This window comes from Macaca fascicularis, chromosome 1, assembly GCF_037993035.2.
Source record: "Macaca fascicularis isolate 582-1 chromosome 1, T2T-MFA8v1.1".
In the NCBI taxonomy this organism is placed as follows: domain Eukaryota; kingdom Metazoa; phylum Chordata; class Mammalia; order Primates; family Cercopithecidae; genus Macaca; species Macaca fascicularis.
In genome coordinates, this window is record NC_088375.1 from 119382245 (window position 1) to 119398413 (window position 16169).

Genomic DNA, 16169 nt, shown 5'->3' on the forward strand with positions numbered 1-16169 from the left:
TTATCTACATGTCCAACAAGCTGCAATCAACCTAAGGAAAGGAGGCCAGTCTGTCTCCCATGGGTCCTACCCATCCTCACTGCTTATCACCAGGCAGGAAGCCCACAGTTTGGGCCCACAGCACAGACCACCCCCCATCCCAGGCTGTTCACACCGAGCGATTGCTGGCCTGCATCTCTCTAGGAGATGAGTAAAAGACTCTCAGCCACGACCACTACTAAGGTCCCTTCTTCTACTGCCTCCAAGTTGTGGAGGAAATATAAACCCTGAAATCACCTTAGAGCTGCAGTGCATAGACTGCACTGACTGCCTGCAGTGACTGCCAAGCCATGATCTACAGTCAGCACTCAAGTGGAACAGGAGCCCACAGTTTCTGAGCATTAAAGGGAGCATGACTGAAACTGTGAAGAAATATAGGAGAGCGGCACAACTCAGCAGGAGCCTACCAACTGACCACTATGTTGAAGCACCACCTGCTAGATCAAACCCCAAAACTTCAACACCAAAAATACCTCACTAACATACCCCCAAGTGAAGCCAAAGACAAGAATCAGCTATAAATAAAGACCCTGTACAAAGCCTTGGTCATGTGAAAATGTCCAGAAAAGAAGTCTATTGATTGTACTCAATCTATACCACATTTAAAGGAATACTCACACACAGAAATTTAAAAAAATAATGCAAGAACTCCAGCAACTCAAATGGCCAGAGTGTCTTATGCCCTGTAAACGACCTCACTGGTTTCCCAACAAGGGTTCCTAACCAGGCCAAATTGCCTGAAATGACAGAAAAGGAATTCAGAATGTGGATAAGAATAAAGATCATCAGGATTCAGGAGAACAGCAAAACTCAATCCAAGGAAACTAAGAATCACAATAAAATAATGCTGGAGCTGACATATGAAATAGCCAGTATAAAAAGTAACCTAACTGATCTTGTAAAGCTACTGATCTGAAACACACTACAAGAGTTTCACAATGCAATGGAAAGTATTAACAGCAGAATAGACCAAGCTGAAGAAAGAATCTCAGAAAGTGAAGACTTATTTTCTGAAATAAGACAGTCAGACAAAAATAAAGAAAAAAGGAATGAAAATGAATGAGCAAAACCCCTGAGAAACATGGGATTATGTAAAGGGGAAAAATCTATAAATCATTGGCATACTTAAAAGGGAGGGGAAGAAAGCAAACAACTTGGAAAGTGTGTTTCATGATATCATCCATGGAAACTTTCCCAATGTCACTAGAGAGACCAACAGTCAAATTCAGGAAATACAGAAAATTTCTGCAAGGTTTTACACAATAAGATCATCCCCAACACACATAATCATCAGATTTTTCAAGGTTGAAATGAAAGAAAGAATGTTAAAGGCAGCTAGAGATAAAGGGAATCCTATCAGGCAAACAGCATACATCTTAGCAGAAACCCCACAAGCCAGAAGAGATTGAAAGCCAATATTCAACATTCTTAAAGAGAAATATCCTCAACCAATAGTTTTATATCCAGTCAAACCAAGCTTCCTAAGCAAAGGAGAAATAAGATCCTTTTCAGATAAGCAAATGCTGAGAGAGTTCATTACTATCAAACCCACCTTACAAGAGATCTTGAAAGGAGCACTAAATATGGAAAAGAAAGACCATTACCAGCCAATAGATAAACACACTTAAGTACACAGACTAGTTGCACTATAAAGCAACCACACAAACAAGCTGGCATAATAACCAGCTAACAACATGATGATAAGATCAAATACAGATGTATCAATATTAACCTTGACTGTAAACAGCCTAAATGCCCCATTTAAAAGGCACAGAGTGGCAAGCTGAATTTAAATAAAAATAAAAATTTTTTTAAAAAAGCAAGACCCAATGATATGCTGCCTTCAAGAGACCTGTCTTACACACAATAACACCCATAGGCTCAAAATAAAGAGATGGAGGAAAATCAACCAAGCAAATGGAAAACAGAAAAAAGCAGGGGTTGCAATCCTAATTTCAGACAAAACAGACTTTAAACCAACAAAGATCAAAAAAGTCAAAGAAGTAAATGGAAAACAGAAAAAAAGCAGGGATTGCAATCCTAATTTCAGACACAACAGACTTTACACCAACAAAGATCAAAAAAGACAAAGAAGCAAATTACATAAGGGTAAATAATTCAATTCCACAAGAAGACCTAACTATCCTAATTAGATATGTACCCAACACAAGATTCCTACAGCAAGTTCTTAGAGACCTTCAAAGAGACTTAGACTTCCACACAATAATACTTCACTTACAGTCTTAAACAGAGCATCAAGACAGAAATTTTAAAAAGATATGCAGGACCTGAACTCAACATTGGACCAAATGGATGTGATAGGCCTCTACAGAACTTTCCACTCAAAAACAACAGAATGTACATTCTTCTCATTGCCACATGGCACATACTCTACAATCAACCACACAGTCAGGCATAAAACAATCCTCAGCAAATGCAAAAGAACTGAAATCATAAAAAGCACAATGAAAACAGAAATCAATACTTTAAAAAAGCTCAAAACCATGCAATTACATAGCTATTAAACAACCTGATTGTGAATAATTTGGAGAGAAATAATGAAATTAAGGCAAAAATTAAGAAATTATTTCAAACTAATGAGAACAAAGATGCAACAGAGCAAAATGTCTGGGACACAGCTAATGCAGTGTTAAGAGGGAAATTTATAGCACTAAATGCCTGTTTCAAAAACCTAGAAAGATCTCAAATTAACAACCTAACATCACAACTAAAAGAACTAGATAAGAAAGAGTAAATGAACCCCAAAGGTAGCAGAAGACAAGAAATAACCAACATCAGAGCTGAGCTGAAGGAGATTGAGACACACAAAAAATTCAAAGGATTAGGAATACAGGAGTTGGATTTTTAAAAAGATTAATAAGATAGGCCACTAGCCAGACTAATAAAGAAAATAGAGAATATCTAAGTAAAGACAATTAGAAATGGCAAAAGGAGGCGTTACCACTGACCCTACAGAAATACGAATAACCATCAGAAACTACTACAAACACAAACTAGAAAACCTAGAAGAGATGAACAAATTGCTGGACACATACACCTTCACAAGACTGAACCAGGAAGAAATTGATTCCTTGAACAGGCTAATAATTAGCTCCAAAATGGAATCAGTAATAAATAGTCTGCCAACCAGAAAAAGCCCAGGACCAGACAAATTCACAGCTGATTTCTACCAGATATACCAAAAAGAGCGGATACCATTCCTACTGAAACAATTCCAGAAAATTGAGGAGAAGGGACTCTTCCCTAACTCATTCTATGAGGCCAGCATCATCCTGATACCAAAATCTGGCAAAGACACACCAAAAAAAGAAAAAGAAAAAAACTTCAGGCCAATATCCTTGATGTAAAAATTCTCAACAAAATACTTGCTAACTGAATCCAGCAGCACATCACAAAGCTAATCCACCACAATCAAGTAAGCTTTAACCCTGGGATATAAGCTTGGTTCAATATATGCAAATCAATGAGTGTGATTCATCACATAAACAGAACATAATCATCTCAGTAGATGCAGAAAAGGCTTTTGATAAAATTCAATATCCATTCATGTTAAAAACTCTCAATAAACTATATATTGAAGGAACATATCTCAAAATAATAAAAGCCATCTATGACAAAACCACAGCCAACATCATACTGAATGGGCAAAAGCTGGAAGCATTCCCCTTAAAAACCAGCACAAGATAAGGATGCCTTCTCTCACCACTCTTATTCAATATAGTATTGGAAGTCCTAACCAGAGAAATCAGGCAAGAGAAAGAAAGAAACGGAATCCAGACAGAAGGAGAGAAAGTCCAACTATCTCTGTTTGCTGACAGTATAATTCTATATCTAGAAAACCCCATATTCTTTGCCCAAAAGCTCCTTAATCTGATATAACTTCAGCAAAGTTTCAGGATACAAAATCAATGTACAAAACTTACTAGTATACCTATACACCAACAACAGCCAAGCTGAGAACCATACCAAGAATGCAATCTCATTCACAATTGCCACAAAATGAATAAAATATGTAGGCATACAGCCAATGAAGGAGGTGAAAGATCTCAACAATGAGAATTACAAAGCACTACTCAAAGAAATCAGAGGTGATACAAACAAATGGAAAAACATTCCATGCCCATGAATAGAAAAAATCAATATCATTAAAATTGCCCTACTGCCCAAAGCAATTTACAGATCCAATGCTATTCATATCAAACTACCAATGACATTCTTCACCAAACTAGAAAAAACTATTTTAAAATTCTTATGGAACCAAAAAATAGCTCAAATAGCCAAGACAATTCTAAGAAAAAATAACAAAGCCGGAGATATCACATTACCCAACTTCAAACTATGCTATAGGCCTGCAATAACTAAAACAGCATAGTAGTGGTACCAAAACAGACACATAGACCAATGGAACAGAATAGGGACCCCAGAAATAAGGCTGCACACCTACAACCATCTGATCTTTGACAGAGTTGACAAAAACAAGCAATAGGGAAAGACTCCCTATTCAATACATGCTGCTGGGATAACAGGCTAGCCATATGCAGAAGATTGAAACTGAGCCTTTTCTTCATACCATATACAAAAATCAACTCAAGATTGCTAAAGGCTAAAATGTAAAACTGAAAACTATAAAAACCCTGAAAAAAAACCTAGGCAATGCCATTCCAGGCATAGAAACTGGCAAAGATTTCATGATGAAGATACCAACAGCAATTGCAACAAAAGCAAAATTTGACAAATGGGATCTAATTAAACTTAAGAGCTTCTGCACAGCAAAAGAAACTATCAACAGAGTAAACAGACAACCTACAGAATGGGAGAAAATATTTGCCAACTATGCATGTGACAAAGGTCTAATATTCAGCAACTATAAAGAACTTAAACAAATTTAGAAAAAAAAACAACCCCATTGAAAAGTGGGCAAAGGACATGAAGAGACACTTTTCAAAAGAAGACATACATGCAGCCAACAAGCATATGAAGAAAAGCTCAGTATCACTGATCATTAGAGAAATGCAAATCAAAACTACCATACCATCTCACACCAGTCAAAATGGCTATTATTAAAAAGTCAGTGGCTCATGTCTGTAATCCCAGCACTCTGGGAGGCCAAGGCAGGAAGATCACTTGAGCCCAGGAGTTTGAGACCAGCCTGGGCAATATAATGAAACAGTGTCTCTACAAAAAGTTAAAAAATTAGCCAGCTATGGTGGCATGTGTCTATAGTCCCAGTTACTCGGGAGGCTAAAGTGGAAGAATTGCTTGAGCCTGGGAAGTGGAGGGTGTAGTGAGCACCACTGCATTTCAGCCTGGGTAAGGTGACAGAGTGAGACCCTGTCTCAAAAAAAAAAAAAAAAGATAAAAAAGTAACAGAGGAAAGAGAATGCTTATACACTGTTGATGAGAGTGTAAATTAGTTCAAACTTTGGGGAAAGCAGTGTGGCAGTTCTTCATAGAATGAAGAACAGAACTACAATTCTACCTACCAATCCCATTACTGGATACATACCCAAAAGAATATAAATTGTTCTACCATATAGGCACATGCATGTGTATGTTGATTGCAGCACTATTCACAATAGCAAAGACATGGTATCAACTTAATGCCCATCAATGGCAGATTGGATAAAGACAATGTGGTACATATAAACAATGGAATACTATGCAGCCATAAAAAGAATGAAATCATGTCTTTTGCAAGAACATGAATAGAAACTGGAGGCCATTATCCTTAGCAAATTAATGCAGGAACAGAAAACCAAATACCTCATGTTCTCCCTTATAAATGGGAGCTAAATCATGAGAACACATAGAAACAAAGAGGGAACAATAGATACTGGGGCCTACTTGAGGGTGGAGGATGGGAGGAAGGAGAGGATTAGAAAAAATAACTATCAGGTACTAGTTTTAGTACCTGGGTGATGAAATAATCTGTAAGACAAACCCCTGTGATACAAGTTTACCTACATATCACATGTGCACATGTACCCCTGAACTTAAAATGAAAGTTAGGAAGAAAAAAAGAATGAAATCATGTCTTTTGCAGCAACATGGAGGGAACTGAAGGCAATTATCCTAAGTGAAATAACTCAGAGACAGGCAAATACCACATGTTCTCACTTATAAGTGGGAACTAAGTAATGTGTACACATAGACATAGAGTGTGGAATAATAAACATTGGAGAGAGATTTGGAAGGGTGAAAGGGAAGTGAGAAATGAGAAGTTATTTAATGGGTACTGCTAAATCAAGTTTAGCTTAAAGCTGTCCCCTTACATATTAAGTTTGACCTAAAGGTATCTCTGTACATTGTGAAGTATAACCTAAATGGAGTTGTGTACAGACTACAGTCCACTCTTGTGCCAATCACCAAGTTTTGACTAATCAAAGGGGGCCATTTGTTCAAACCATGTACAAATAAAACACCGACCTGTAGCCATTCTGGCTATTTCTGTACTACACTTCCATTTTCTATCCATGAATCTTTTACCACATGACTGCACTGGAGTCTCTGAGCCTACTATGGCTCAGGAGACTGCCCAATTCATGAGGCATTCTTTGCTCAATTAAACTCTTCTAAATTTAATTTAGCTAAAGCTTTTCTTTTAAGAGTACAATGTATATATACTCTTTGAGTGATGGTTACACTAAAAGCCCAGACTTCATCAGTATGAAATATACCCTTGAAACAAAACTTTACTTGTACCCCTTACATTTATACAAGTAAAAAACTATTCCAAATTATCATAATCACCTGGCTGAAAATTATTGTTAAGAAAAATCTTAAAGGCAACTAGAGAAAAAGGACACATTAAGTATAGACAAACAGAGGTGAGAATTACAGCAAACTTCTCATTAGAAATTATGCAATCCAGAATTCAATAAAAAATCCCCACTTAAGAGTGTTGAAAGAGGAAAATCTGTCAACCTAGAAATGTGATTTCCCACCAAAAAAAGCTTTCAACAATGAAGGCAAATTTTTAAGATTAAAACAAAGGTGACAGATTGCATCATCAGCAGATCTGTATTACAAGAAATGTTAAAGGAGGTTCTTTGAGAAAATAAAATAAACAGGAGAAAATGTGATACTACTCAATGAAGAGGTGAGTAAATATGTGAGAAAATAAATTTTTTTTTAATTTTTAATATTGGCAAAAGATGGTTGAAGTGAAAGAAGCCAGATACAAAAGGTCACATATTCCATGAGTGCATTTATTTATTTATTTATTTTTATTTATTTTTTTTTTTTTGAGACGGAGTCTTGCTCTGTAGCCCGGGCTGGAGTGCAGTGGCCGGATCTCAGCTCACTGCAAGCTCTGCCTCCCGGGTTTGCGCCATTCTCCTGCCTCAGCCTCCTGAGTAGCTGGGACTACAGGCACCCGCCACCTCGCCCGGCTAGTTTTTTGTCTTTTTAGTAGAGACGGGGTTTCACCATGTTAGCCAGGATGGTCTCGATCTCCTGACCTCGTGATCCGCCCGTCTCGGCCTCCCAAAGTGCTGGGATTACAGGCTTGAGCCACCGCGCCCGGCCTCCATGAGTGCATTTATATGACATATGTATAATAGGTGAACGCATGGAGACAAAAAGCTGACTGGTGGTTACCAGAGGCTAGAGAGAGTAGGGAATGGAAAATAACAGCTTAATGAGTACAGAATTTTCTTTTGGGGTGATAAAAATGTTTTGGAACTAGAGAGAGGTGGTGGTTGCACAACATTGTGAATGTATTAAATGCCACTGAACTCTTCACTTTAAAATGGTTACTTTTCTTGTGTAAAATTTACCTCAATTTTCTTAAAAAGACAATTGACAGCTTAAAGCAAAATTAATAATAATTATTGTGATGTTTGTAGAAGTAAATAGTATGTCAAGAATAAAAGAGAGGATAGGAATAAGAAACAGAAATATATTTCTGTAAGTTTCTCACACTATATATTAGTTTGTTCTCACTCTGCTAGAAAGAACTACCTGAGACTTGGTAATTTGTGAAGAAAAGATATTTAATTGACTCATAGTTCAACAGACTGTACCAGAAAGCATGACTGGGAGCCCTCATGAAACCTACAATCATGGCAGAAGGTGAAGGGGAAGCAAGCACCTTCTTCACATGGTGGCAGCAGAGAGAGTGAGAAAGAGAAGAGGTAAGTGCCACACACTATTAAACCATCAGGCCTTATCACACAAACAGCAAGTGGGAATTCCCCCCCCAAAATCCAATTACCTCCCATTAGGTTCCTCCTTTGCTTCAACATGAGATTTGGGTGGGGACATAAATCCAAACCATATCATTCAACCCCTGGCCCCTCCCAAATCTCATGTCCTTCTCACATTTCAAAACCAATTATGCCTTCCCAACAGTCCCCCAAGGTCTTAACTCATGCCAGCATTAACTTGAAAGTCCAAGTCCAAAGTTTCATGTGAGACAGGACAAGTCTCTTCCACCTATGAGCCTGTAAAATAAAAAACAAGTTACTTACTTCAAGATACATTGGGGGTGCGGCATTGGGTAAATGTTCCCATTCCAAAAGGGAGAAATTGGCCAAACAAATGGGCTACATGCTTCATGCAAGTCTGAAACTCAGCCACTAAATCTTAAAGCATTGAAATAATCTCATTTGACTCTGTCTCATATCCAGGACACAGTGATGCAAGCAAGGGGTGGGCACCCATGGCCTTGGACAGCTCCACCCCATGGCTCTGCACAGGATAGCACTGAGTGTCTTTAGCTTTTCCAGGCACACAGTGCAAGCTGTCAGTGGATCTACCATTCTGGGATCTGGAGGATGGTGGCCCTCTTCTCACAGCTCTGTTATGCAGTGCCCCAGTGAAGACTCTGTATGGGGGTTCCAATCCTACATTTCCTTTCCACATTGCCCTAGTAGAGGTTCTTCATGAGGGCTCCACCCCTGCAACACCACGTGGAAGTCACCAAGGCTTGGGGCTTGCACTCTCTGAAGCAATGGCCTGAGCTGTACCTTGGCCCCTTTTAGCCATGGCTGGAGCTGGAATGGCTGGGATGCAAGGCACCATATCCTGAGGCTGCAGAGAGCAGCAGGGCCTTGTACCTGGCCCAGGAAACGATTTTTCCCTCCTAGGCCTCCGGGGCAATGGGAGGGGCTACCTCAAAAGTCTCTGAAATGCCCCGGAGACATTTCCCCATTGTCTTGACTATTAACATTCAGCTTCTCTTTACTTATTCAAATTTCTACAGCCAGCTTGAGCTTGAATTCCTCTCCAGAAAATGGATTTTTCTATTCCACCAAATGGTCAGGCTGCAAATTTTCTAAACTTTTATGCTCTGCTTCCCTTTTAAATATAAGTTCCAATTTCAGACCATCTCTTTCTTTATGCAAATGAGCATAGGCTGTTAGGAGCATCCAGGCCACATTTTCAAGGCTTTGCTGCTTATAAATTTCTTCTACCAGATAACCTAAATCATCTCTCTCAGGTTCAAACTTACATAGATCTCTAGAGCAGGGGCAAAATGCTGCCAGTCACTTTGCTAAAGCATAGCAAGAGCGACCTTTACTCCAGTTTCTAATAAGTTCCTCATCTCCATTTGAGACGCCCTCCGTCAAGCTTCTGAGACCAAGTTAAGCCATCATATCCCCGTGACATGCACGTATACATCCAGATGGCCTGAAGCAACTGAAGTACCACAAAAGAAGTGAAAATAGCCAGTTCCTGCCTTAACTGATGACATTCCACCATTGTGATTTGTTCCTGCCCCACCCTAACTGATCAATTGACCTTGTGACATTCCTTCTCCTGGACAATGAGTCTCAGAAGCTCCCCACTGAACACCTTGTAACCCCCACCCCTGCCCACAAGAGAAAAACCCCATTTGACTGTAATTTTCCACTGTCTACCCAAATCCTATAAAACTGTCCCACCCCTATCTCCCTTTGCTGACCCCTTTTTTGGACTCAGTCTGCCTGCACCAGGTGATTAAAAAGCTTTATTGCTCACACAAAGCCTGTTTGGTGGTCTCTTCACACGGACAAGCATGTCACCCTCAGCCTGGACTGCATTGTCCATATCACTATCAGCATTTTGGTCAAAAGCATTCACCAAATCTCTATGAAGTTCCAAGCTTTCACATATCTTCCTGTCTTCTTCTGAGTCCTCCAAACTGTTCCAACCTCTGCTCATTACCCAGTTCCAAAGTCACTTCCACATTTTCAGATGTCTTTATAGCAGTGTCCCACTCTTCTGGTACCAATTTTCTGTATTAGTCCATTCTCACACTACTAGAAAGAACTACCTGAGAGTGAGTAATTTATGAAGAAAAGAGGTTTAATTCACTCCATTAATTACCTGACCTCCATAAGCCACTACTTTAACTGGAGGACCACAATGATGTTTTGGTTCCCTTGGAATCAATGTCAGCTCAGAGCCAGTGTCCAGCATTCCCTGAAAGGTCTGATCATTTCCCTTTCCCCAATGCACAATTACCCTGGTAAAAGGTTGAAGGTCAGGCCGGGTGCAGTGGCTCACACCTGTAAACCCAGCACTTTCAGAGGCCGAGGCAGGCGGATCACGAGGTCAAGAGTTCAAGACCAGCCTGGCCAACAAGGTGAAACCCCATTTCTACTAAAAATACAAAAATTAGCTGGACATGGTGGCTTGTGCCTGTAATCCTAGCTACTGGGGAGGCTAAGGCAGGAGAATTGCTTGAACCAGGAGCCAGGAGGTGGAGGCTGCAGTAAGCCGAGATTGCACCACTGCACTCCAGCCTGGGCTACAGAGTGAGATCCTGACCCTCCCCCCGCCACCGCCAAAAAAAAAGGGTTGAAGGTCTCCTTGGGGAAGGATGAGACAAAGATTAACAGCATAAATTGTTAGTAGTGTAACGGGGTCCTTCCTCAGGGGTTCTGGGTCTGTAAACTGGTTCAAGTCTGAAAATTGATTGAGGGGCTGTGATTCTCTGTTTTTATAATTCAAATTAGTCTTTTGTCCATTCGACCTGGAAGTTTTCTGCTTATATAAATTAAGGATGCAATAGGTTTCGTATAAATTTCACTTCTAGCTACACCATGATTAGTTAGCCAATGACAGAGTTCTACATGCATCAGACTATTCTGATTGCTGCTTTGCCTCTGCTATCCATTATGGTAGCTATGCCCACCTTACCTTTGACGGTCGACTGCTGCCACTTAGCCCCTGCCACTTTGGGATCCAAGTGTTCTCATTGCATTTAAATTTTGTAGTTGAATGACTGCAGTTCCTACTGTAAGATCTGGCACACAGAGAAGAGCAATTACAGAGCTCTTCAGGGATGCAAATGCTCCCCTCACAAATCTGTTTCACAAAATATTGGTCAAGGGTATATCTTCTGGATCCTCCCAGCTGGGATGAGGGGGTCTAAAGTGACTAATCTACTCCAGCATCCCAATCTCCCTAAGCCTTTGGATCCTCTACATTAAACCAAAAGAGATCAGGCATTTCCAGCTTGCTCACAGTGGGCTTTCTTTTAATCCATATTTTAGCTAACCAAGCAAATAAACTATTCGAAACTTTTTCAGCTCCCCAAGCTGCAACATTAAATGCAGAATCCCTGCTTAGTGGGCCCAAATCAATAAATTCAGCCTGATTCAATCCTATGTTCCTTTCATCATTATCCCACACCCTTAATATCCATTCCTTTGTCTGTTCTCCAGATTTCTGCTTATATAAATTTAAAAGTTGAAGCAGTTAATGGAGTTTTAGCTCAGGTCTGACTTACAGCGGGTGCAGTGGGTCCCTGGATTCATCCTGTGGTCATTTCCTCATTGTCAGTATGCATAATTGGCATAGATATACTTAGCACCTGGCAGAACCCCCACATTGGCTCCCTGACTGGTAGGATGAAAGCTATTATGGTGGTAAGGGCCAAATGGAAGCCATTAGAGCTGCCTCTACCAAGGAAAATAGTAAATCCAAAACAATATCATATCCCTGGAGTGACTGGGGAGATTGGCACCACCATCAAGGACTTGAAAGATGCAGGGGTGGTGATTCCCACCACACCCCTATTCAACTCTCCTAGTTGGCCTGGGCAGAAGACAGATAAATCTTGGAGAATGACAGTGGATTATCGTAAGCTTAACCAAGTGTTGACTCCAAATGCAGCTGCTATACCAGATGTAGTTTCATTGCTTGAGCAAATTAACGCATCTCCTGGTACCTGGTATGCAGCCATTGACTTGGCAAATACCTTTTTCTGCATTCCTGTCCATAAGGCCCACCAGAAGCAATTTGCCTTCAGTTAGCAAGGCCAGCAATGTACATTTACTGTCCTACCTCAGGATATTTTTTTTTTTTTTTTTTTTTGAGACGGAGTCTTGCTCAGTCGCCCAGGCTGGAGTGCAGTGGCCAGATCTCGGCTCACTGCAAGCTCTGCCTCCCGGGTTTACACCATTCTCCTGCCTCAGCCTCCCAAGTGGCTGGGACTACAGGCGCCCGCCACCACGCCCGGCTAGTTTTTTTTTTTTTTTTGTATTTTTTTAGTAGAGACGGGGTTTCACAGTGTTAGCCAGGATGGTCTCGATCTCGTGACCTCGTGATCCGCCCGTCTCGGCCTCCCAAAGTGCTGGGATTACAGGCTTGAGCCACCGCTACCTCAGGATATTTAAACTCCAACTTTGTGTCACAATCTTGTTCAGAGAGATCTTGATCACTTTTCCACTCCACAAGATATCACACTGGTCCATTACATTGATGACATTGGGCTGATTGGATCCAGTGAGCAAGAAGTAGCAAACAGACTGGACTTATTGGTGAGACATTTTCATGCCAGAGGATGAGAAATAAACCTGACTAAAATTCAGGGACCTTCTACCTCAGTAAAATTTCTAGGGGTCCAGTGGTGTGGAGCCTGTCAAGATATTTCTTCTAAGGTGAAGGATAAGTTGCTGCATTTGGCCCCTCCTACAACCAAGAATGAGGCACAATGCCGAGTGGGCCTATTAGGATTTTGGAGGCAATACGTTCCTCATCTGGGTGTGTTACTCTGGCTCATTTATCAAGGGACTTAAAAGGCTGCCAGTTTTGAGTGGAGTCTAGAACAGGAGAAGGGTCTGCAACAGGTCCAGGCTGCTGTGCAAGCTGCTCTGCCACTTGGACACCAGCAGATCCAATGGTGCTTGAGGTGTCAGTGGCAGCAGATAGGGATGCTCTTTGGAGCCTTTGGCATATCCCCAGAAATGAATCACAGCTGAGGCCTCTAGGATTTTGGAGCAAGGCCCTGTCATCTTCTGCAGATAACTACTCTCCTTTTGAGAGACAGCTCTTGGCCTGTCACTGGGCTTTGCTGGAAACGGAACATTTGACTATGGGTCATCAAGTCACCATGCGACCTGAACTGCCTATCATGAATTGTGCTTTTTTACCCATCTAGCCATAGGGTGGGGTGTGTGCAGCAGCATTCCATCATCAAATGGAAGTGGTATATACCTGATTGGGCTCGAACAGGTCCTGAAGGCACAAGTAAGTTGCATGAGGAAATGGTTCAAATGCTCATGGTCTCCGCTCCTGCTACCCTGCCTTCTCTCCCCTAGCCTACATCAATTGTCTCATTGAGAGTTCCCTATGATCAGTTGACAGAGGAAGAGAAGACTAGGGCCTGGTTCACAGATGGTTCTGCAAGATATGCAGGCACCACCCAAAAGTGGACAGCTGCAGCACTACAGCCCCTTTCCAGGACATCCCTGAAGGACAGCAGTGAAGGGAAATCTTCCCAGGGGGCAGAACTTTGAGCAGTGCACCTGGTTGTGCACTTTGCATGGAAGGAGAAATGGCCAGATGTGCGATTATATACGGATTCATGGCCTGTAGCTAATGGTTTGGCTGGATGGTCAGAGACTTGGAAGAAGAATTATTGGAAAATCGGTGACAAAGAAATTTGGGGAAGATGTATATAGATGGACCTCTCTGAGTGGTCAAAGACCCTGAAGATATTTGTATCCCATGTGAGTGCTCACCAACGGGTGACCTCAGTAGAGGAGGATTTTAATAATCAAATGGATAGGAAGACTCTTTCTGTGGACACCACTCAGCCTCTTTCTCCAGCCACCCCTGTCATTGCCCAATGAGCCCATGAACCAAGTGGCCATGGGGCAGGGATGAAGGTTATGCATGGGCTCAGCAGCATGGACTTCCACTCACCAAGGCTGACCTGGCTACACCCACTGCTGAGTGCCCAATTTGCCAGAAGCAGAGGCCAACACTGAGCCCTTGATAAGGCACCATTCTTTGGGGTGATTAGCCAGCTACTTGGTGGCAGATTGATTATGTTGGACCTCTTCCATCATGGAAAGGGCAGCAGTTTGTCCTCACTGGAATAGATACTTACTCTAGATATATCCTGCACACAATGTTTCTGCCAAGACTACCATCCTTGGGCACACAGAATGCCTTATCCAGCATCATGGTATTCTACACAGCATTGCCTCTGACCAAGGCACTCACTTTATGGCTAAAGAACTGCAGCAGTGGACTCATGCTTATGGAATTTACTGGTCTTACTATGTTCCCCGTTATCTTTAAGCAGCTGGATTGATACAGTGGTGGAATGGGCTTTGGAAGTCACAATTACACCACCGACTGGGTAACAATACTTTGCAGGGCTGGGGCAAAGTTCTCCAGAAGGCTGTGTATACTCTGAATCAGCGTCCAATATATGGTACTGTTTCTCCCATAGCCAGGATTCACGGGTCCAGAAATCAAGGGGTGGAAGTGGAAGTGGCACCACTCACCATCACCCCTAGTGACCCACTAGCAAAGTTTTTGCTTCCTGTTCCCACAACATTATGTTCTGCTGGCCTAGAGGTCTTAGATTCCAGAGGCAGGAATGCTGCCACCAGGAGATACAACAATGATTCCATTAAACTGGAAGTTAAGATTGCCACCTGAACTCTTTGGGCTCCTCCTACCTTTAAGTCAACAGCCTAAGAAGGGAGTTAAAGTGTTGGCTGGGGTGATTGACCCAGACTATCAAGAAGAAATCAGTCTACTACTCCACAATGGAGATAAGGAAGAGTATGTCTGGAATACAGGAGATCCCTTAGGGCATCTCTTAGTATTCCCATGCCCTGTGATTAAGGTCAATGGGAAATTATAATAGCCCAGTCCAGGCAGGACTACAAAATGGGACATACCCTTCTGGAATGAAGGTTTGTGTCACTCCACCAGGAAAAAAAAACCATGACCAGCTGAGGTGCTTGCTGAAGGCAAAGGGAATACAGCATGGGTAGTAGAAGAAGGTAGTCATCAATACCAGTTATGACCACGTGACCAGTTGCGGAAACAATGACTATAATTGTCATGAGTATTTCCTCCTTCTTTTGTTAAGAACACGTTTGTGCATGTATACACCTGTACTAAGAAAAGATCATTTTATTTCCTTTTTCCTTTATCATGTGACATAAGATTTATTGACTTCATATCAGCATCTAAGTGTTAACTTTATGTAATAGCATTTGGGTTGGGGATTGCGCATTTCCCATTGTATGAAGGACAGTATTATGTTAGGCATAATTATGACCTTATTATTGCCTTTATTTGAAGATTATGTGTGATTTCAGGAGATGTGTATGGGTTCAAGTTGACAAGGGGTGGACTTGTGATGGTTAATATTGAGTGTCAGGCTGGGCACGGTGGCTCATGCCTACAATCCCAGCACCTTGGAAGGCCGAGGTAGGCAGATCACTGGAGATCAGGAGTTCGAGACCAGCCTCGCCAACATGGTGAAATGCTGTCTCTACTAAAAATACAAAAATTATCTGTGTGTGGTGGCGTGCGCCTGTGGTCCCAGCTACTCGGGAGGCTGAGATAGGAGAATCGCTTGAACTCAGTGGCTGGATGTTGCAGTGAGCCGAGATTGCACTACTGCACTCCAGCCTGGGTGACAGAGTGAGACTCTGTCTCAAAAAAAAAAAAAAAAAAAAAAAAAAAAAAAAAAAAATTGTCAACATGGTTGGATTAAAGGATGCCAAGTATCGTTCCTGGGTATGTCTGTGAGGATGTTGCCAAAAGAGATTAACATCTGAGTCAGTGTATTGGGAAAGGCAGACCCACCCTCACTCTGGTTGGGCACAATCAAATCAGTTGCAAGTGCAGCCAAAATAAAAGCAGGC